Genomic DNA, 20935 nt, shown 5'->3' on the forward strand with positions numbered 1-20935 from the left:
GCCCTTTCTTGCCCTACGACAGGCTTATTTTGCCTCAGCTGACGGACTCTCCTTTAGCGCCAAGAAACCTCACGGTGAATGTTGCGCTCTATAAATGTTTTAAATTGGAAATTGGAACTCTGGGAAAAACACCTAGGGCCTTATTATGAGTTTGGTGGCCCATAGGACTGCCAAATCATTGTGGTGATCCGACCACCGCCACGCTGTGAGCCCACCTGCAGTATTATGACTAGGACGGTTGGACCGCCACAGACTGATGCGACCGTCAGGAATCAGCAGTTACAGGCTGAAATTTGATTTCGGTGCTGCAACAGAACCGTCAAGCATATTTCACATTGCCTCTTCGCCGCCCTTTTCATGGCGGTGAGCCCACCATGAAAATATGGTAGAGAGGCAAAAAAGGCAGCCCTAATCGGGCCCCCTGCTGTCTCTGGGCCTGGAGATGCATGCAGGGTGCATGTAGTGCCCCCTCGATTTGCTACCCCAGTTCCTGCATGGCGTGGTATGCACGCGGGACACAGTGCATGACACTGCAGTTAGTACTCTGAGAGCGAGGATGCGCATGTTAGGCTCCTCTACGAGTCTAACATACCACCAGTGTCAGACCGCCTCATGCCAGACGAGGATTTAACTCCTAATCTGACTGGCAGTAACACCACGGCTTTGACAGCCCTACAGCGGACGTCGCATTGCACTGTCTGCGGTAAGAGCGCCAAAGTAGTATTAAGGCCATAAATCTTTCCATACATTAAATGTCTGACCTTGTGTAATGTAATCTGGTGCTCATGTAGAGATGATGTGGAATGTATATAACCTTACCTCTTCCCATCCCACTCTATCCAATCAGTTTCCCAATCATTTTCACAAAAAATCGTATTTGAAATTAGAGAGAAAAAAATAAAATAAAATGCACCTTTTAGCCTTGTTTTTTTGTTTTGCAGGGAAAAACATCAAGGACCCTGAAGATAGGTAGTCCAGCTTCTTCATTTCCTGTTTCGGTTTATTTTTTTGGGAATAAAAACCACTCCATTCTAGGAAGGACTTAATGGTGCATGTGCCTTTTCAGGTGAATTACTGTGTATAATTTACAAGAGGGGTCTAGAGGGTTGGCCTGTAGAATTAAAGCAAGGCTCTGTGGTCTTCATCTTCCCTCAAGTAATCTTGTTTAGAGGATATTATTCGTGTTCCCAAGTAGCAAAATCATTCGACGTGTGTGAAAGCAGAAACATAAAATCAACCAAAAAAAATACATCCTTGTTTAGCACTTCAAAGGAACTCAAAAGAATATGTGGAAGACTTAAAAGAACATATAGAGACTATGAACACAAGCCAATTTGATCCAGGCAGGATGAACACCAATCTTCAGGTACTGGTTTGTTCATTTGCATCAATTAAGCAGTGCATTGATCATGCTCTTTAAAGGAAGAACACTACAGTGGGTGGGCTGATCTGGCTAACTCACATTGTAGTACTACATATGAATGATTATAGCAAAATGGCCAAGGAGGGGGCAGGTATGCGAGGACCACTGAATTATTGCCAAAATGTGTTAATTCCAAAGAAGGCAATTACTGAATGGGTATGGATACTGATTTATTCATAGACTTAGCAGAAGTAATTTCTCTGATAAGAGAGTAATGGTTGCTTAGGTATTGATACCCATCTTCCTCTGTCTCAAATGTGATTTTGTTTTTTTGATTGCAGCTTATTCCTCTGTTCTCCCGCATGACAAATTGTAATTTTCTTGCAGGCAGACTCCCTCTGCCATTTTTTTGGGAGGTGCGTGGCTCCCTACAGCTTGAGTTGTTCAAACTCCAGTTCGAGTCAGACTGTTTTATGTTTATTGTATGATTTAAGTTTTCTCACCATTATTTTAACCTTTTTTTTATTTACTAGTAGAGATCACCCTCAGGGGAGCCTGCAGGTGAATCACTGGGGTTGCTGGAACCCGGTTACTCTTTTATTTTCCTCACCTGTTTCCTGGCTTTGAGCTGCAGAGCGCATTAAGCCACGCCTTCTGGCCACGTAAACCCTCCAATAGCATGTCCATGCAGCCACGAGTGCTGCAGCTTACTCCTCTGTTTTCCCAGCCCCCTCGCCCAGGAGCTATATGTGCTCGGTGATTATAATTTTCACCTCAGACCACCAAATGATGTTTTCACTTTAGCCCGGCTCCATACACAGTCCGCTCTGGGCCTCTCTCAACTGGTTGGCAGCCCAATACAGACAGCCGACCACACTTTAGACTGCATCTTATCTAACAATGTCTGTTTAAGCTTCTTACACTCCCTACCATTAGCCTGGTCCGACCACAATGCCATTTATTTCATATATCTCCTAATGAATCATCCTCCTCGCCTTGTCTTTTTCCCCATGTAAGTTCTAATTGTGCATGGAATAAGGTTGATCCTTTTTCCTTGACAAGCTTGCTTGCCAGTTCCCACCCCTCTCTTTCCGATGATCCTGATGAAGCTGTCGCTCAATACATCCAGTGGCTGAATACAGCTGCCTCCTCACTAGCTCCTTTAAAGCCTGACTAAATTAGAAGGAACAATGCCCAGCGCCCCCTGGTTCTATGATGAGCTAAGAATCCCTAAACAGACCAAACAATCTGAGGCCATAACTATGACATCAACGAAAAAAAGCCAAATACAAGTCATTCCTAAACATCAACAAATCAAACATTTTCACAGCAAAGGCAACATACTTCACCCAGAAAATTTAACTAGCTAAGAACTCTACCAAAGAATTCTCCTTAACTGTAACTAGGCTCACAAAGAACCCTGAGAAAAATCTCACCAACTCCAACAAAGTTTTCTGCATCAAGATTGCTAGTTCACTCGATTTACATTGACCTGTCCATTGCCCAGGATCCAATCCAGGATAATTCCCTTGCTTTTCCAGTCTCCCTCAGTCAGGTCCTAGCCTCTGAACATTCACTCGGACATCCATTAATACTATCGCAGGATTGATCTAATCTACCAGTTCTGGCTCCCCTAACGGCCCATGTCATCATAAAGTTGCCTCCTCAATTGCCGACACCTTGGCCTCGGTACTCACTGACTTCTTCCAACTCATATTTTTACATGGCTTTTTCCCAGATGGGTGAAAGAAAGCTTCAGTTTGTCCTCTACTCAAGATACCGTCTCTGAATCCATCCGATCCTAACCACTATCGTCCAATATCATGTCTTTATCTCCTGGCCAAGATCGTTGAGAAGGTGATGAATTCTGAACTAACTGAATTCATCCAATTCTATAATATACTGGATCTCCCTCAGCTTGGTTTCTGTGCAGGTCACTGTACAGAAACAGTCCTTATCAAGGCCAGTGAAGATATTAGTGGTGCCCTGGATGCAGGCGGCAAAGCTGCTTTGATCCTTCCGTATCTGCTGGCGGCTTTTTGACAACGTCAACAACGACAAACTAATGTCCCATCTCAAAGAGATTGGTGTCAAAAGTTCTGCCTGGGACCTACTCATAGCATTCATAAAATCTTGTGAACAAATGGTCTGAGCTGGACAACTTTGTATCCATACCTTTCTTCCTTACTTGTGAGGTACCACAAGGATACTCACTCAGCTCCATGCTCTTCAATATCTACATCACCCCATTAGCAGATCTCATTAAGTCTTTTGGATTCGCCCTTACATCCTCTACTGACAACACTCAAATTGCTGTCTCTCTCAGTAGTGATGCACCTGATTTGACTACCTGTTTCTGTATTTTCAGGCAGGCAATCAGCACTTGGATGTCTGAAAACTGTCAGGCTAAACTTGAGTAAGACCTAGGTCCTTCTGTTTGGCTCACAGACCTCTTTCTGGACTAGAGCATGGTGGCCCCAGGAATAGGGCACTCCTCCCTCACCAGTTAGTAAGATCCGCAATCTGGGAGTCATAGTGAATGACAAATTCACCTGCATCAATCAGGCCAAAGCAGTCTCCTTCAAAGTCTTCTATATGCTCAAACTGATAAAAAAGATTTTTCCTTTTTTCCCATCTCAACTTCAGAAATCAGCTGTCCTATCTCTAGCAGTATCCAGACTGGATTACTACAATACCCTTTACCTGAATGCACGTAAGTTGGTCCTTAACAAGCTTCAAACATTTCAAATCCTGGCAGAACATCTCCTACTCAGCATCCCAAAATATCGATCAGTGTCTAAACACTTGAAAAGGTGTCACTGGTTGCCTATCAGACATAAAGTTACACTTAATGATCTCTGTATCTTCTTTGAAGCCTTATATGATCAGGGCACCCGCTTTTCAGAAAAACAGCCTCAGCTGGTGCACTTCCAATGGCCAACTAAGATTAGCTAATGTCAAACTCGTAATCTTCCCAATATGTTAAATGTGTGGCTTGGGGTGGCTGTAACTCCTTCCTAAATGCTTCCAATGCCTGGAACAGGCTTCCCCTCCATATTAAATCCTCTATTAAGCTTCTTACTTTCAGGAAATCGCTCAAGACTTGGCTATTTAATAAGAATGAACTGTCCTTTTCTTTCTTGCACTCCGTAGTCAGCGCCAAGACGCCTTTGGGCAATAGTGTGCTTAATAAGTACATTTAGCATAACTTAACATCTAACATAACAGGGTCTAATGTGTATGTAGGAATGAAACTGTTTATTTATACATCTCTTCCTCTATTTGTGCCCGCTTGTGTTCAATGTGTGCTTGTGATGTGTCTTGCTTCATATCAGCCTATAGGAAGGAATGTGAGACAAACAAGCTTTCTTAGAAGAATTAAAGAAAAATCTGACTACACTGACCAAAAATCGTGGAAAAAAGCAAATGAGGAATTAATCTCATGAGAAGTAAGGGAGTAAATGTGTTATGTTGCAGTAATTATTCATTACATTCTTTATAAATGATTTAAAGAGGAATTGACATCATAGGAGAAGACTTATCTTGAATTGGAATTTTTCAGGTAGAAGTCTAAGTTACACCTCCATTTGGAAAGGGTACTTCATAAGGCTTGACTACGGCCCTTTCTTCCAACATATGGTGTTGACAAGGCAGATGAAGAAGAAACCCAAGTTCTACATCTTTCCTTTGATGCAGGACTATGCAGCCCAACCACCTAATTTTCCCGAAGAAATGTTAGAGCAATTTATTAGCAGAATAGCCATGTCTTCAGGGACTTTCGGAACTCTGGAAGAGATGGGGAGGTCCGTAGATGAAAGGGTAGCTCATTCTATGTCTTCGCTGCTAGGTAGGAGAAGGAGTGACCGCCACATCTGCTACGTCGGATGTGGGAGTAAGGGTTAGAGAAAGGGATGTGGACCAGAAGAATGCTGAAAGTTAAGGTGGTGGTTAAAATAGGCATGTCCACAGTTGTGTAGGTCCTTGTTTACATGTGCCAGATGCTTGAAATGCCATTTGTTCTGTACATAAATCCAGTGGAGTTTCCTGAGGTAGGGGGTTACAAGGGTTCACCTGGGGAAATGCAGGCTGAGTCTTACGGTGGTATACTGTATGGTATGTAGTCATCGGAGGTGATAAACTGTGATCCTAGTGCAGAGAGCATTGCAGTAGTCCATTCAGCTGCAGATGATGGCCAGGGTGATGGTGTGTCTAAACGTGTGGGGTAGTCATTTGAATATCTTATGAAGCATGCAGAGGATGAAGAAGCAGGAGACAGAGTTGACCTGACTCAGTATGGATAGCTCGTTGTCCAGAATGATGCCTAGGTACTTAGCATGGTCAGTAGGAATAGGAGAAGTGCTGAGGGCCACCAGGATGTGTCCCATGAGGTGCTTTTTTCCCAATATTCAGTGCCTCTGTCTCGTACATGTTGAGCTTCAAGCAGCTGTCCTTCATCCATGTGGCAGCGTGTGTCATGCAGTTGTGGAAGTTGGTCTTGGTTTGGTGGTATCTTCAGAGAGGGAGAGGATGAGTTGTGTGTTGTTGGCGTAGGTTGAGGTTTTGGAGATGCTGCCCAGAGGTGTCATCCAGATGTTAAAAAGGGTGGGGCTGAGTGAGGATCCTTGGGGTACTCCACAGATGACTGGTCACAGGTGTAACTTTTTGCTGACATCTGATATGTCTTACTGCGCAAGATTGTGCCTTATCTGGTGGAATGTTCTTACAAATTGTGTAAAGATGACGTCATTTCTAAAATGAAAATATATTCCTATATTTACACAATCTAAAACTATCAGCAATTCCTGAACAACTGTAAACTGAGATCATCAATCAAGGCATTGTTTGATTTTATAAACTAAAGGAAAACATTTCCTAGACTCTCTTATTGAGATTACTTTGAATATACAATGGTAGTAATAGGTATCTAGAAAGACCAAAAACATTTTTCTATGTCTGTCTTGCACATTTTAAGACTGAGCTGATGGTGGGGGTGCCTATGGTCTTCATCAAAAAGATTACATTGTTGGGGGGAGCCAAATACCTTAGAAGGAAGACTAACAAATATAACTTCGTAAGGCCATTCCTATAAGGTCCGAATTCCTGAGTTATACAAGTGTGTGTCTAGTATAGCAGGGGTTTCAACTAATCCACCATTTTTATGTTAATAAACTAGGTGTTCTCTTGGTGATCTTAGAAGATTTTTAAAATAACTATTTCCAGCAGCAGCTTAATTAGAGCTATTGACAATGCTCTGGATCCCAGAACCATATACAGGCTGGTACACTTTTAGTGCAGGGGGTATTGATCTGCCTTTCAGAGTTTTAAAAAAAATATAAAGGTCCCCAAATTGCTGGTAAAGCAAGCCTCTACATTTACGACCCTGTTTATCCCATTTACAATCATCACTGATCCCACATCCCAAATAATCAATGTCAAAAACCCTCTACAATGAAATATTATCTAATTATAGGTTGTCACAGTAGGACCTATGTGGTTAACAACCCATGAATTCTGTCTACTTGGCACAGACAGTGAGTCCATTTGCTTTACTGATAGTGGCACATTTTAACAATAGTGTTTTCAAGGTCCAACGGAGTTATGGAGAAAATAAGGGTATTGTCTGCGTATAGGAAAGTAGATATTTGTTTTCTAGCTACATGATTCATTTTCAAATGTAAATACATTTTAGGCAAGCACAAATCTCTTCTGTACCCCTTGATTTGATCAGTAGGCTATTGGAAAACTCCCCTTCAGTCCCCCATTTCATCTCAATATAGAAGAACAATGGTCCTCAAACCAAAACTTTCACAATATCTGAATTAATCACAAATTCATAATTCTATGTGGAACAGCCAAATTCGCACTGCCCAATTGGCAAGGACAATTGGAGCCAATTTTTCAAAAAAAGAGATGTGCAAGAAAAGAAACAAACTTCATATATACCAACTTTTTATTTACATAAATGATTTTTTAAAATATTATACATTCTGTGGTTGCTCCAAGGGTAAGGGAGGGAAAGGAAAGAACGTGCAAGAAGGGTGGTGCTAGAAGTAAAGTAAGTGAGGGAATCATTCCCAACAGTGAAGGGTAGAAAACTAGATTGAAGTTTTTGTCGGATTGATCATGTGTATCAATCTTACTGTCCTGTCCCAAAAGCTATTTTACATGGTCTATTTACAATATTAGATACAATCACGGAGCCATCGGACTTTACGCCGAGAGCACCAGAATTATCTTCAATTGATCTGTTGCAGCGGATTGACCCTGGATGGGCCTCCGCCTTTATATCCATGAGCCCAGAAACCTAGCATTACCCGCACACTTTTGAGAGTGGATTTAAGTACTCTATACTAGGGGTTGGTTGCCCCCTACAACAGCCCTTCCCCCCACCCATCTCGTCCTGAGGAAGACTCGCAGGCAAGGCTAAAATATCCTACATGCCACAAGTTGAGTCGAAACGTCGACAACATTTTATGTACCTGGACCCCTTCCTTCCTGTTACGTGCCACATATGAATACAATCTGTGATTGTATCTAATATTGTAAATAGACCATGTAAAATAGCTTTTGGGACAGGACAGTAAGATTGATACAAATGATCACTCTGACAAAAACTTCAATCTTGTTTTCTACCCTTCACTGTTGGGAATTATTCCCTCACTTACTTTACTTCTAGCACCACCCTTCTTGCACGTTATTTCCTTTCCCTCCCTTACCCTTGGAGCAACCACAGAATGTATAATATTTTAAAAAATCATTTATGTAAATAAAAAGTTGGTATATATGAAGTTTGTTTCTTGCACATCTCTCTTGTTGAAAAATTGGCTCCAATTGTCCTTGTCAGTTGGGCAGTGCGAATTTGGCTGTTCCACATAGAATTATGAATTTGTGAATAATTCAGATTTTGTGAAGTTTTTGGTTTGAGGACCATTGTTCTTCTATATTGATTGCAACCCAGGTCCACAAACTTGTAACGGGAATTCCCCTTACCTGTAATGGCCCCATTTCATCTCCGCACAATTGTATTCATGAAGATGGACTAGTATTCCAGGCATTCTCATCTTTCTAAAGACCATCTTAATTCAATGCTGAGATATCCTATCAAATAGAGATTTTAAGTCCTCGAAGACAACATATACAGATTGCTATTTGATGTTTATATGTTTGCCATTCAGGAGATGAAGCCTGGATCCACTGTGTTATTTTTTTCCTGGTATCAGCCTGAGAATTAGTTATTCTTTATCCATGACTTCAATCTTGTCAAGATCACTCTTCTAAATATTTTCCGACAATTATTCATTAAGGTAATGGAATGATAATTTATGGAGTCACTGTGAGTAACCTTTTCATAAATTGGAACAATTTCACTTTCTAGTAAGAAATGTCAATAGGGTGGAATAGAGGTACTGGTCATAATGGCACTGACCAGCTTAACAAAATAGCATAACAAGATTTATGGTCAGGTATAAATAGAGCCATAGGTAACCTTTCAGGACCAGGCATCAACCAGCCCTCTAGTGAGGATTGCAGATTAAGTTTTGTCACATGTAAATGCTATTAGGCAACTTTGAAACTAGAGTGGTTCATGCTTTAAGGCCTCTGCTGGGCTTGATAGTATAATGCAAAGCACATGGTGTTGAAAAAGGAGTAAACCAAATATTTTGATTATTTGGAGTTCAAGGACTGCAGTAACTGATCTACAGACACTTGCTACTAGGTGCCAAAAACTGTGAAACTCTTAATAATGTAGCTGCTTTCAATAATTCGGACCATTACTGCTGTACCCAATCTCTTTTTCTTCCTTTAGAATATTGCTATATTCCCTCATTGCAGGATTATAGCTTCCATACATCTAATTTTTACTGTATCAAGTAGCTCCCTTTCCTTAACCCTACAATCTGCATCCTACCATGCATGTTCTCTTGCTTCTGTGGATGTAGCTGTTTCATTATCAAAGAGAGCATCACATCTGTATCTTACTATGCAAAATCAGAATGGATTCTAAAGGCAAACTGACCTCACAAAAGTATTACAAGGAATGAAGTATTTATGTATAGTAGCAAGATTTACTTATACGTGAGAATGCAGATTTACTACTTTTTCCAATACAGCAACTCCTTAAGAAATCCACATGGAAAGCTGTGCTGATTACATTTTCCATGTAGATTCCTTGGAAAATCCTTTCATTTATAATTTGGAAATCAATTTCCTTTGAATGGAGTTCTCTGTGGTGAAGTACTCATCACAGTGGGAATGGATTCCCTTGAGCAAATGCACACCTTTTTGCTTTTTATTTTCCATGCGGAATATTTTTTTCTGTGTGGAGAAACTAATGCCCCACCAGACCCCTGCCCCCACTATTTCTACAACCTGGGAAGAGATGCAATCAGCACTGCACTCCCTTTCATCATCAACACCTCCTTCCCAGATACTTGAAATCATGCGAAATACACTCTCCTCATCAAAAATCCTTAGTCAGCTCTGAGGTACTCAGCATTTACTGACCAATCTCACTGCTCCCCTTCCCTACCAACGTCATCGAGAATACCATCAACATACAACTATCTGCCCACCTAGAATGATACAAACTCCTGGATGACTCACAATCCGGATTCTGAAAGAACCACAGCACTGAAACAGCACTCATCACTGCCACATATGACACACCCCCCATCCTCAACCATGGACAAACAGCCACTCACATCCTCCTCGACCTGTCTGCTGCTTTAAACTCCCACAACAAACTACACCCTGTTGTAATACAAGAAGCAGCACTGAAACGGATAGCTCCCTTCTTCTCCAGAAGAACACAACGAATCAGGCTCATGCTGTTCACATCAGAACCCGAGGACCTCATCAGCGAAGTCCCACAGGGCACATCACTCAGCCCCTCCCTTTTCAACAAGTACATGACTCTTCCGGCCAACATCATCGGATCCCACACAATCAACATCATCTCCTATGCTGACGATACCTGGCTCATTTTTCCCTCTCCGACAACACCATCACACCACTAAGACAAATTTCAGACAATGACTGCCCAGCCTGGCCAATTGGATGAAAGAAAACTACCCCACACTCAACACTGGCAAAACTGAAGTGCTGATCTTCAGAGCTCACTTTGGGATTCCACCTGGTGGCCCATTGAACTTGGACCCACACCCACCCCAACCGACCATGCTAGGTACCTAGGCCTCATCCTGCACATCAACCTCACCATGAAGTCCCAGATCAGCACCAGTCATCTCCTCAAGCTTTCCCATCCTCTGCATGTTAAGTAAAATCTTCAAGTGACACCCACTGAAAAACCAATGCAGCAATACACAGGCCCTAATTACAAGCAGATTTGACTACAGCAACACACTCTACGTAGGCATTCCAACGCATCATTCTTCACAGACTTCAAACCATCAAACACGCCACCACCAGACTCGTCCTCCTACGCTGATCCCACCCCTCACCTTTCCTCAGAGACCTCCACTAGCTCCCCATTCAGAAGTGCTTCCAGATCAAACTTTTCACACACAAATTCAAGTCACTGCACAACACAGGACCTGCAAATCTCAATCACTGGCTTCATTTCCACCAACCCACCAGACAACTTCACTCAGCATCACTCCCATTTGTGCATACACCTCTCATACAGAAAAGCAGAATAAGAGGTTGATCATTCTCCTACCAAGCTGCCAAATCGGGGTAGACCTCCCCTAACACATCAGGGTCTCCTCTTTACTTCTTGAATTCTGAAAGAAGCTGAATACATGGCATTTCAATTAGTCTTCTTGCAGGACCATCGAGACTGCCTGTACTCAGGCCCAGCCTCAGCACACGCCTACACCCCCCAACTCAGTGCCTGGATACCCTCAGAGTGATAAGCAGTGCTGTACAAATCCATCTACCATTACATCACACTTTACAATTTGGGTGTGGTACTTACGGCTGAACAATCTTGAGTCGTGATCTCTACCCCTGTAAAAGGGCTTAAGCCTCCGTGAATTCCTGGCAGGTGGTTATGCTTACAACTAAATGGATCAGTGACTAAATATCGAGGGGCACAATATCAAGTGTCCAGAATATACAATCAAAAATATCGAGGGACATAATATCGAATACCTATCTACAAACAGGTAAGTACTAAAACTTTTTTTAACTATATTAAAACTGATATAAAAGTAATTAAATAATAAACACAATGAAATAAAACATAGTTAAAATAATGTAAAAAAGCTTAAAATGAAAAAATAATAAATGTAATGTAAAAAAATTGAATTATTTGTTAACATATATATTAACTTAATAATATTACAAAATAATGAATATTCTTAATGATAACATATTTAAAACAGTATTAAAATATAATTACATATATAAATAAACATATTATATAAATTTAAAAATAAATAATATACAACAATTTAAATAATAATATTAATATTTGTTATGCAAATTTATATTTTACACTGCATTAAATGGAACAATAATAAAAATGTTGCATGGCGTAGTTAATAAAAATAGTATTCACACTACAATAAGTGCAAAAGTATAGAATATGTTGGATAGCGGGTGGGTAAAAATTACTATAACAGTAGAGAAAAAATGTTGGATAGTGGGAGGGTAACAATTTCTATTCCTACTGCAGTGAGTGTAACAGTAGAGAAAGTGTTGGATAGCAGGTGGGTAAAAATTATATTCCCACTCCAGTGAGTGGAACAGTAGGGAAAGTGTTGGATAGAGGGAGGGTAAAAATTACTATTCCCACTCCAGTGAGTGGAAGAGTAGGGAGTGTTTTGGATAGCAGGATGGTAAAAATTACTATTCCCACTCCAATGACTGGAACAGTAGGGAAAGTGTTGGATAGGGGTAGGATATAAATTACTATTCCCACTGCAGTGAGTAAAACAGTAGGGAAAGTGTTGGATAGCGGGAGGGTAAAAATTACATTTCCCACTCCTACGTGTGGAACAGTAGGGAAGTGTTGGATAGCGTAGCGGAATAATTTAGTAGACCCAGTCCTGCAATTTAATCAAAATTAATTTAAAAATAATTAATTATTTAAATTTTATTTACCTCCCACTACTTTTGCACTATAAACGTCACCTCCAATTGTCTAAAACAGTGTTTCCCAAATATTTGACTCCTGAGGACCCCTAATGAGTCACTATTGGAAGCCAAGGACCCCCAAACAATTTTTACGATTTAAATTACAAACATTAAAACAGTAGTTTGAAAAAAGTAAACACACACTTGTGCACACCAAACAAATACTCGAATCACTAAAGATTTTAATATTTTATATAGAAAGAATTAGCAAAATCGAAATCTTTTAATGGGATGGTTAGTGCTGCATCTCGGCAACTAAGTTTTCAGTATTTGGTTCTATTTCGCAGTATGAGGCTCCTGCCAGGGCCAGACTGGAAACCCAAACCCACCCTGGCAAATGTTGTCAGTCCAGTCCCAGTACTAAGTGCAGTGAGTGAGCCTGGCCACTGCAAAGCAAACTTTGGGTGGCTCTCCCACCAAGGAAATTTGTGGGAAATTTTGCATTCTGCAGCACATTTGTCATTATATTGAATTTGCTTTTAAAGCATAGTAAATGATGACCTTACTATGCACCAATACAACAATCTTTTTGGGGCTCTTTTATGAATCCTTCACTATCACTCTCCAACAGTGCCTCTCTTCTCTCAATAGCCCCTCTGTCACATGTATTTAATTTGTTTTATAGCATCTCTCATAAAAGTGTAGAGTGTCTGAGCACTTTACATCACACACATGCAGAGACAATGAATCGTACGTGTGTACATCGGTGTATAGAAAAATGTTATGTTATATAAGGCAAAAGGGACTTCAAGGTGTAGGATTCACATGTCATCCATACTGGTGAGCATTTTTTAAGAGTGATTGGTCTGGAGAAGCACACAATCTTGACACAGAATGTAACATAAGGGTTAGCTTTGAATTTAAATATAACAGTTTAATTCTACCCAAACAAACCTTCTTGGCAAAATGAGGATTATGAAAGACTGGGTAAAAAAAGAAGTTTGCATGCAGCTGTTTGATAGCAGGTCATAGCTTCAGGTGCTAGATTATGATTGTAACTCATGAACTGCACAATAACAAAAGAAACTCTGTGACAAAATCAGTAACCCATTGAGCTATGCACATAAACTACTATTTTTTATTAAATGCATGGTACACATTCTTTGCAGCCGGCATTTTAACCCTCTCTGCTGCCTTATTTATTTATTTATTTATTTATTTTTTAAACTTATAAAGCGCAACAAATACCACAAATGGTGTCTCGGCGCTGGGCAGACAGAGAGGCACCTCCTGTGCATTATTGGATGAATAGCCATGTCTTCCCTTGCTTTCTGAAAATCATCAGTGAGGAACTGCTTTTTATATGGTGGGGCAAGGTATTCCAGAGCTTCGAGGCGGCTACCAGGAAGCGTCTGTCTCCCCATGTAACCGTTCTCACCCGTTGAATGCATAGAGATGCGGATGAGGCAGATCTTAAAGCTCTATTAGGGACATACACCAACAGTGATTCCCTAAAAAAGTCAGGTCCTAGGCTGTTCAATGCTCTATAGATGATACATAAAGCCTTAAATTTGGTTCTTTTTTTACTGGGAGCCAGTGAAGTTGGTGGACAAAAGGAGAGATGGATGCGAACTTGGGAGTTTTGGTCAGAATTCGTGCAGCAGCGTTCTGCACCATTTGTAGTTTTTTAAAAACCTGCTCCTGGGCATTCAACAGAAGCCCATTACAATAATCCACCTTGGATAACACCAAGGAGGACATAAGGGTTTTTCCCGCAGACTGGGGAAGGAAAGATAACAACTTTTTCACTTTTCCTAACGTGAAAAAGGAAGAGGAGACTACCGCATTAGCGTGACTGGTAAAACTTAGTTTGTTATCAAACAACACTCCCAGGTTTCTAACCTTTGAAACTGGGGTGGGTGGGTTACCCATTTCTGGTGGCCACCAGATCGGGGACCAAGATGGTTTTAGGTCTCCAAACACCATTACCTCGGTCTTATCGGTGTTTAATTTTAGACAATTACTGTCCATCCAGTGACTAATGGCTCTCATACCTGACTGAAAGTTGGCTGCCACCTCACTCCCATTTTTATGCACCGCTAGCACCAACTGAGTGTCGTCAGCATACGAAGTCACTCCTATTCCATGGGTTTTAATGACCCTCTCCAAGTCCGACACATAGATGTTAAAGAGTGTCGGACTTAGCGAGGATCCCTGGGGGACTCCGCAGGGCAGCACAAACGTTGGTGAGTAGAAGCTCCCCATCTTTACTGACTGTTCTCTGTTAGACAGGAAAGAAGCCAGGAGCTCCGCAGCCTTACCCTGTATGCCCATAGCAGTGACACGGTCGATCAGGATGTTATGATCGACCGTGTCAAAGGCCGCTGAGAGATCCAGCAGGATCAGGACTGCCGTGCCACCCTGGTCCATGATCTGTCTGATCTCCTCAGATGCCTTTATGAGCGCCGTCTCCGTTCCATGGCCTCTCCTAAACCCGAACTGAGTGTTGTCTAGCAGGTTATTATAGTCAATGTAGTTGGCCAGCTGTTTATTTATAACTTTTTCAAGTATTTTAGAAGGAAATGGGAGCGCTGCTATCGGGCGATAACTTTTTAATTCCAAGGTGTTAAGGGTGGGTTTCTTTAGAAGGGGCTTTATTATAGCTGTTTTCCATCTTTGAGGATAGTTTCCTGATTCGCAGATGGTACTGCAGATGTTTCCAAGATTGGAGCTACCACATCAGTTGTTGATTTTATGATGGTCGGTGGGCAGGGATCCAGGGGGGAACCCGACATTGTAGATTTAATGAGATCTTTTATTTCTAACAGTGATGGGGGAAGGAATTCATTCAAAGAGGAGGATGTGAGTTGTGTGGTCTTGAGGCTTTCTGATGATTCCCCTGTCATGTTGTTGTTAAATTTATCAAAGATTTCTGTGACCTTGGTCCTGAAAAAATCAGCCATTTGATTGCAGAAATCTTGGGTGGTATCTGTAGTATTAGCTGTTGGTATATTTGTCAATGTTGCCACTACCTGGTATAATTGCTTACTGGAGTTCTGGGTCTTCTCTATCTGTTCACAAAAGTATTTACTCTTTTCCAGTCTTAACAGCTTCCTGTAGCCTGATAGTGCTTGTTTGTACCTTTCTTTATTGTTATTATCATAATTAACTCGCCAACATCTTTCTAGATTACGTCATTTCTGTCTCTCCAATCTTAAAGGTTCAGAGAACCAAGGGGCTGATGGTGTTGCGCGATTTGGACGCATTTTCTTTAAAGGCGCTACCTGATTTAAAGTGTCTGTGAGCCATTGGTTGTAGTTATTTGCTGCTAATTGAGAATCTAACGCTTTAAATGGTGTGTTACTTTCTAGTTTCTCAGATAGTGTTTTTATATCTATATTTTTCCAGTCCCTGCACATCCTAAGTTGCCTTTTAGGCAAGTGTTGATTTTTGTGTTTTTTAACACAGGTATTAAAGACCACCACTGCGTGATCTGACCAAACAATTGGAACAACAGTAGGGGGAGTAATGGCCGGGTTATTCGTGAATAGGCCGTCAAGAACATGACCTGCTTTATGTGTGGCTGTAGTAACTAATTGGTTTAGCCCAGCTGCCTTAAAATCCTCAATAAGGCTCAATGTATCTTTGTCTGTTATTTTTTCTAAATGAAAATTTAAATCTCCAAGTATTGTAAAATTGGAGGCTTCTGCCACTGGTTCTAGTAAGGTGCTAATGGATTGGAGAAAAGGCGCTCGAGCCGCTGGGGGACGATAAAGCAGAACACCATTAAACATTTGGATGGGAGACAAAGTAATAGAGAAGGCTAGTGTTTCTGCGGGAATGCTATCTGGTGTTCCTGTTTTTAATGCTAGTTCTAACCGTAAAATTATGGCGAGGCCGCCCCCTTTTTTCCCTGTCGGTCTATCTTGTCTGACGATGTAGTAGCCCTCAGGAATGGCTGCCACAAGGTCAGGGTCGGAAGCCAAATTGGCCCATGTCTCTGTTATAAACAGGATATCTAGTTTGTGTGCCGAGATTAATTCGGCCACATCTTCTCTATGTTTGCACATAGATCTAGCATTCACCAGTGCGCATTTAATGCTTTTGGCCTCATTAAAAGAAGCCCCAAGGGCTGGTGGTATCTGAGTGAGGGAACGAGTGAATTTAAAATTACAGTTTGAGCAAGCTACATGAGACATGTTAGAGCACTCTTCTAAATTGAAGTATGTGCATTTTTCCGAGGCCATCGTGTTTTTTATATCTAACAGTTCAGATGATGTGTATTTCAATAACTTACTGGGATGGTGTAGTACCCGGCCAGGAATTAAGGCACTAGGCACGGGTCCGGCGCCGACTGGCACAGACTGGCACCCCTTTGGCGCGGCTTCGGCACGCTGGAGGCGCTCGTCCGCTGCGCTTGGTGAAGCGCATCTTTATGACGAAGCGAGGCCCCGCCCCCAACTCGAACGCTAACTCGTTCGGTTGAAGCGGGAGCCTGCAAGATCAGTTTGAGACCCTGCCCGCCACTCAAACGGCACACGCCGCGGTGGATCGGTGCAGGGGAGCACAGAGGTAAATTACAATGTAAAAACAATGCTTCCTGTGATTTTAAAATAAATTCTAGAAATACACTCTCTGTCCAATACAATTTTCAAATTATGTAGGTCAATGAAATTGTGTGCGCTAAATATCCGTGGCAGAGGAGGAGCCCCTCGCAATCTGCCAAAAACACCAAGCGTAGTAATGGAGCTGCCACCACCCTACTAACGCCCAGCGCTCGGAGACAAAGCTGTTTAAATAATCCAGGCCCCGCCCCCAACTCGAACTCTAACTCGTTCGGTTGAAGCGGGAGCCTGCGAGATCAGTTTGAGACCCTGCCCGCCACTCAAACGGCGCACGCCGCGGTGGATCGGTGCAGGGGAGCACAGAGGTAAATTACAATGTAAAAACAATGCTTCCTGTGATTTTAAAATAAATTCTCGAAATACGCTCTCTGTCCAATACAATTCTCAAATTATGTGGGTCAATGAAATTGTGTGCGCTAAATATCCGTGGCAGAGGAGGAGCCCCTCGCAATCTGCCAAAAACACCAAGCGTAGTAATGGAGCTGCCACCACCCTACTAACCCTACTTAGATGAGCCAAACCTGCTAGCTACTGAACAAAACATGGATCTCTCTCCAGCAGGTACATTAATCACTGGATATTATCTGGATGTTATCTTGACACTTTTATAGTTGCCCGAAAACTAGAGATTATTCAAGGAACTTTGAAGTGCTTTTAAAACTGTTGCTTGTGGACCCCCTGGGAATGTGTCACAGACCCCTGGGGGTCAGTGGACCACAGTTTGGGAAACACTGGTCTAAAATATTAATCAATTAACAATATTATTAACATTTAATTAATTAGCCAATCACAATTAACAAAAAAAATAACAATGATATCTAAATTAAATAACAAACTTACCAGTATAAAATAACTTTGATTAACTATTATATGAATATTAATAAGAAGTAATTTTCAAATAATTTAATACACACCATACTCCCCTATCAACACTCAACACACTTCTCAAAAAATGAACATGATTAACATACTAATACCTTAATTATTAATAATTCAGATTGAATTAAATACTACTTAATAAACATTTACCCAATTTACATATTTAACAATTAATTAAAAATGTGTATTAATAACTTTTTAAATGGCTAATAATAAATAAATTATCTTAATTACCAATAGTAATTATTTACCATAAGATTATTATTATTTGTTTTAATTTAAATTAAATTACTTCCCAACCTATTCCCCTATAAAACCACAACCCTCTATGGAACTAATATATGCAAAAATGTATTATCAATATTAATTATTAATCCATAAGTGTATTAATGAATACATTATTTTTTGTCGATTTAAATTAAAATACTTCCCACCCTATTTCCCTATAAACCCACAACCCGCTACGGAACTAATATATGCAAACATGGATTACCAATATTAATTATTAAACAATAAATTATTAATTAATACATTATTTTTTTTAACATATTTAAATTAAATTACGTCCCACCCTATTCACCTATAAATCCACAAACTGCTACGAAACTAATATACGCAAAAATGAATTAACATAAAATTCACTATCTTAAAAGAATGGTAACATACAGTACAAAAATTATATACTTTTTAACACATATACTAACATATAAAACAATTAAAAACAATTTGATATAATGACATTCCATAGAATGACATTCTCTATAAAGACATTAGATATAATGACATTCAATATTACTTACCTATATGTCGATATTATTTCCAACTATATTATGTCTATTCTATATTCTGTCCTCTCGATATTTTTGATTCGATAGTGTGTCCTTTCGATAGTTTTAATTCTATATTTTGGGTGTTTACCAACCAAATAGACCTGTCAAAATTGTATTGGATTGACCTATTCATGAAATGAAAATGAAATGAAAATATATTTATTGAGCACGATTGCTGCCCAAGGGCGTCCAAGCGCTGAGCTGTGCTGAGGCGGAAATGACCAGGAACGGAAGTTTAAGACACGAAGGATTTAGCAAACAGTAGTGTCTTCAGGTTTTTCCGGAATGAAAGCAGATTTGGGTTAGACCGGAGTGAGAGGGGGAGGGCATTCCAGAGTTTGGCAGTGTTAAGAGAGAACAGTCTACCACCCGACCTGGCTCTCTTCACTCTGGGAACAACAGCAAGGAAGGCCTCCATCGACCGAAGATTCCTGTTTGGGTGATAGGGGATGACAAGGTCGTTGTTTATGGGTGGGCCTGTTTTCCAGAAGGCGTGATGTGCCATGCATAACGCCTTGAATGCTACTCTCTGCCTCACTGGCAGCCAGTGGAGACTCTTCAGAGCAGGTCAGGCTGACTGGGATCGTGGGATCTGCAGCAGGGTGCGCGCTGCACAGTTTTGTACGATCTGCAATTTCCGGAGTGTCATTTCGGGTGCCCCAACATACAGGGCATTGTTTGTATCCAGACGAGACTGAATGAGGCCTTGTACCGCCACCTTTCTAGCCTCTAAAGGTAGGACCGGGAGGATCTTTCTAAGAATTCTTAGTAGGCCAAAACATGTGGCGGACAACTTAGTGGCCTGGGTGGAGAAGGAAAGTTTGTTGTCCAGCCACACTCCCAGGCTCTTGACACTCTCCTTGGGGGTGGGGGGAGGGCCCAATGCACAGGGCCATAATGAGGTGAAAGGCACTGGAGAGGTTGGGCCTAGGAGCATAAGCTCCGTCTTGTCCCCGTTCAGCTTTAGGGAGGAGGTGGTCATCCATCCCTTGACATCCTCTAAGCATTTTAGCAGATCTACCGGGAGTTGCCTGTTGTTACCAGCGGCCAATGAGACCACTAGCTGAGTGTCGTCGGCGTTCATATTCTTGAAGGTTTTATTGCTTTTTAGGTCGAGCATCAAAGCGCATGCGCTGTCTGGAGGACCTATTGTAATCTCTATACTGACTATAATCCTGCCTGCTACACACCATTGTATGATTCCAGCATCACTATTCTTTTTAGCCTTCTACTTGGTGCCCAACCCATCGGGAGCGCATAGTTTAGAAAGACTCAAGAAGTGGGCCTAATTGTCTTGCTGACTAGGACTCGCCAAGTAAGGGATCGCGGAGCCATTGGCAGCAGCGGCGTTGGCTTGTCTCAATGAGCCACTGGGGAGAGGTGCGTCGGGCGGGGGAGGGGCCTGGGGAAGAAGGAGCCCGGGCACGGAAGTCGGCGTAAGAGCTTGTCTCTCCGCGGCTTGAATTACCCCAGTTTGAGTTTTGAGCACAGGGGACAAGGGGGCCCCTGAAGGTGACTGCGGGGGAGCTGCTGACAATGCCGGGAGAGAGCAAAGTGAGGGAGGAGGGCGGGGTGTGACTGCAGTGCCTCAGCCAGTCCTGACGGTGGTCGGAGGTCCCAGGGAGCAGGGCAAGGAGTGTGTGGGGACAGGGGAGGCCCAGGGACCCAATTTGGAGGCTCTAAATTTCAAGGGGGACATGCCATTAGTGGAGAAGGTCGTGGGGCAATGGAAGGACACTCCCATTGACCTTTCCAGGGTGTCACAAGTGAGCACCCCGGTGCCAGTGGGGGGAGTGGTGGAGGCCCATGGGGTGGATGTCAGGGCCGGGTGAGTGGGGGTCCCGCAATCTTGTTGTGGCGCCAGTGCCTTGGTCGCTGATGCCTGGCAGGGGGCCCAGAGCTATTGCCCCACCCTCCTCCCCCGATGGGAGGCTTTGGCCTGGGAAGATAGGATCAGGGAGCAGTGCCTCTTGGTCCAGCAGACAGAGGCATGCCGGGTGGAGTGCAATGCAGCCAGAGTTGGGGCGGTGTAGTAAAGACAAATGTGCCACGTTGATTTAACCAAGTGTCTTTATTTGACAAGACATAACTCCAACGACCTCAGCCACAGCCTAACATTAGACAGCCTCTTCGCGCACAGTCCCCTGCGCTCGCCTTGGAATGCTGGTCGCGGTGACATTCTAAGTGATGTCACCGCG

The sequence above is a fragment of the Lissotriton vulgaris genome, chromosome 3_1 (assembly GCF_964263255.1).
Source record: "Lissotriton vulgaris chromosome 3_1, aLisVul1.2, whole genome shotgun sequence".
NCBI lineage: Eukaryota > Metazoa > Chordata > Amphibia > Caudata > Salamandridae > Lissotriton > Lissotriton vulgaris.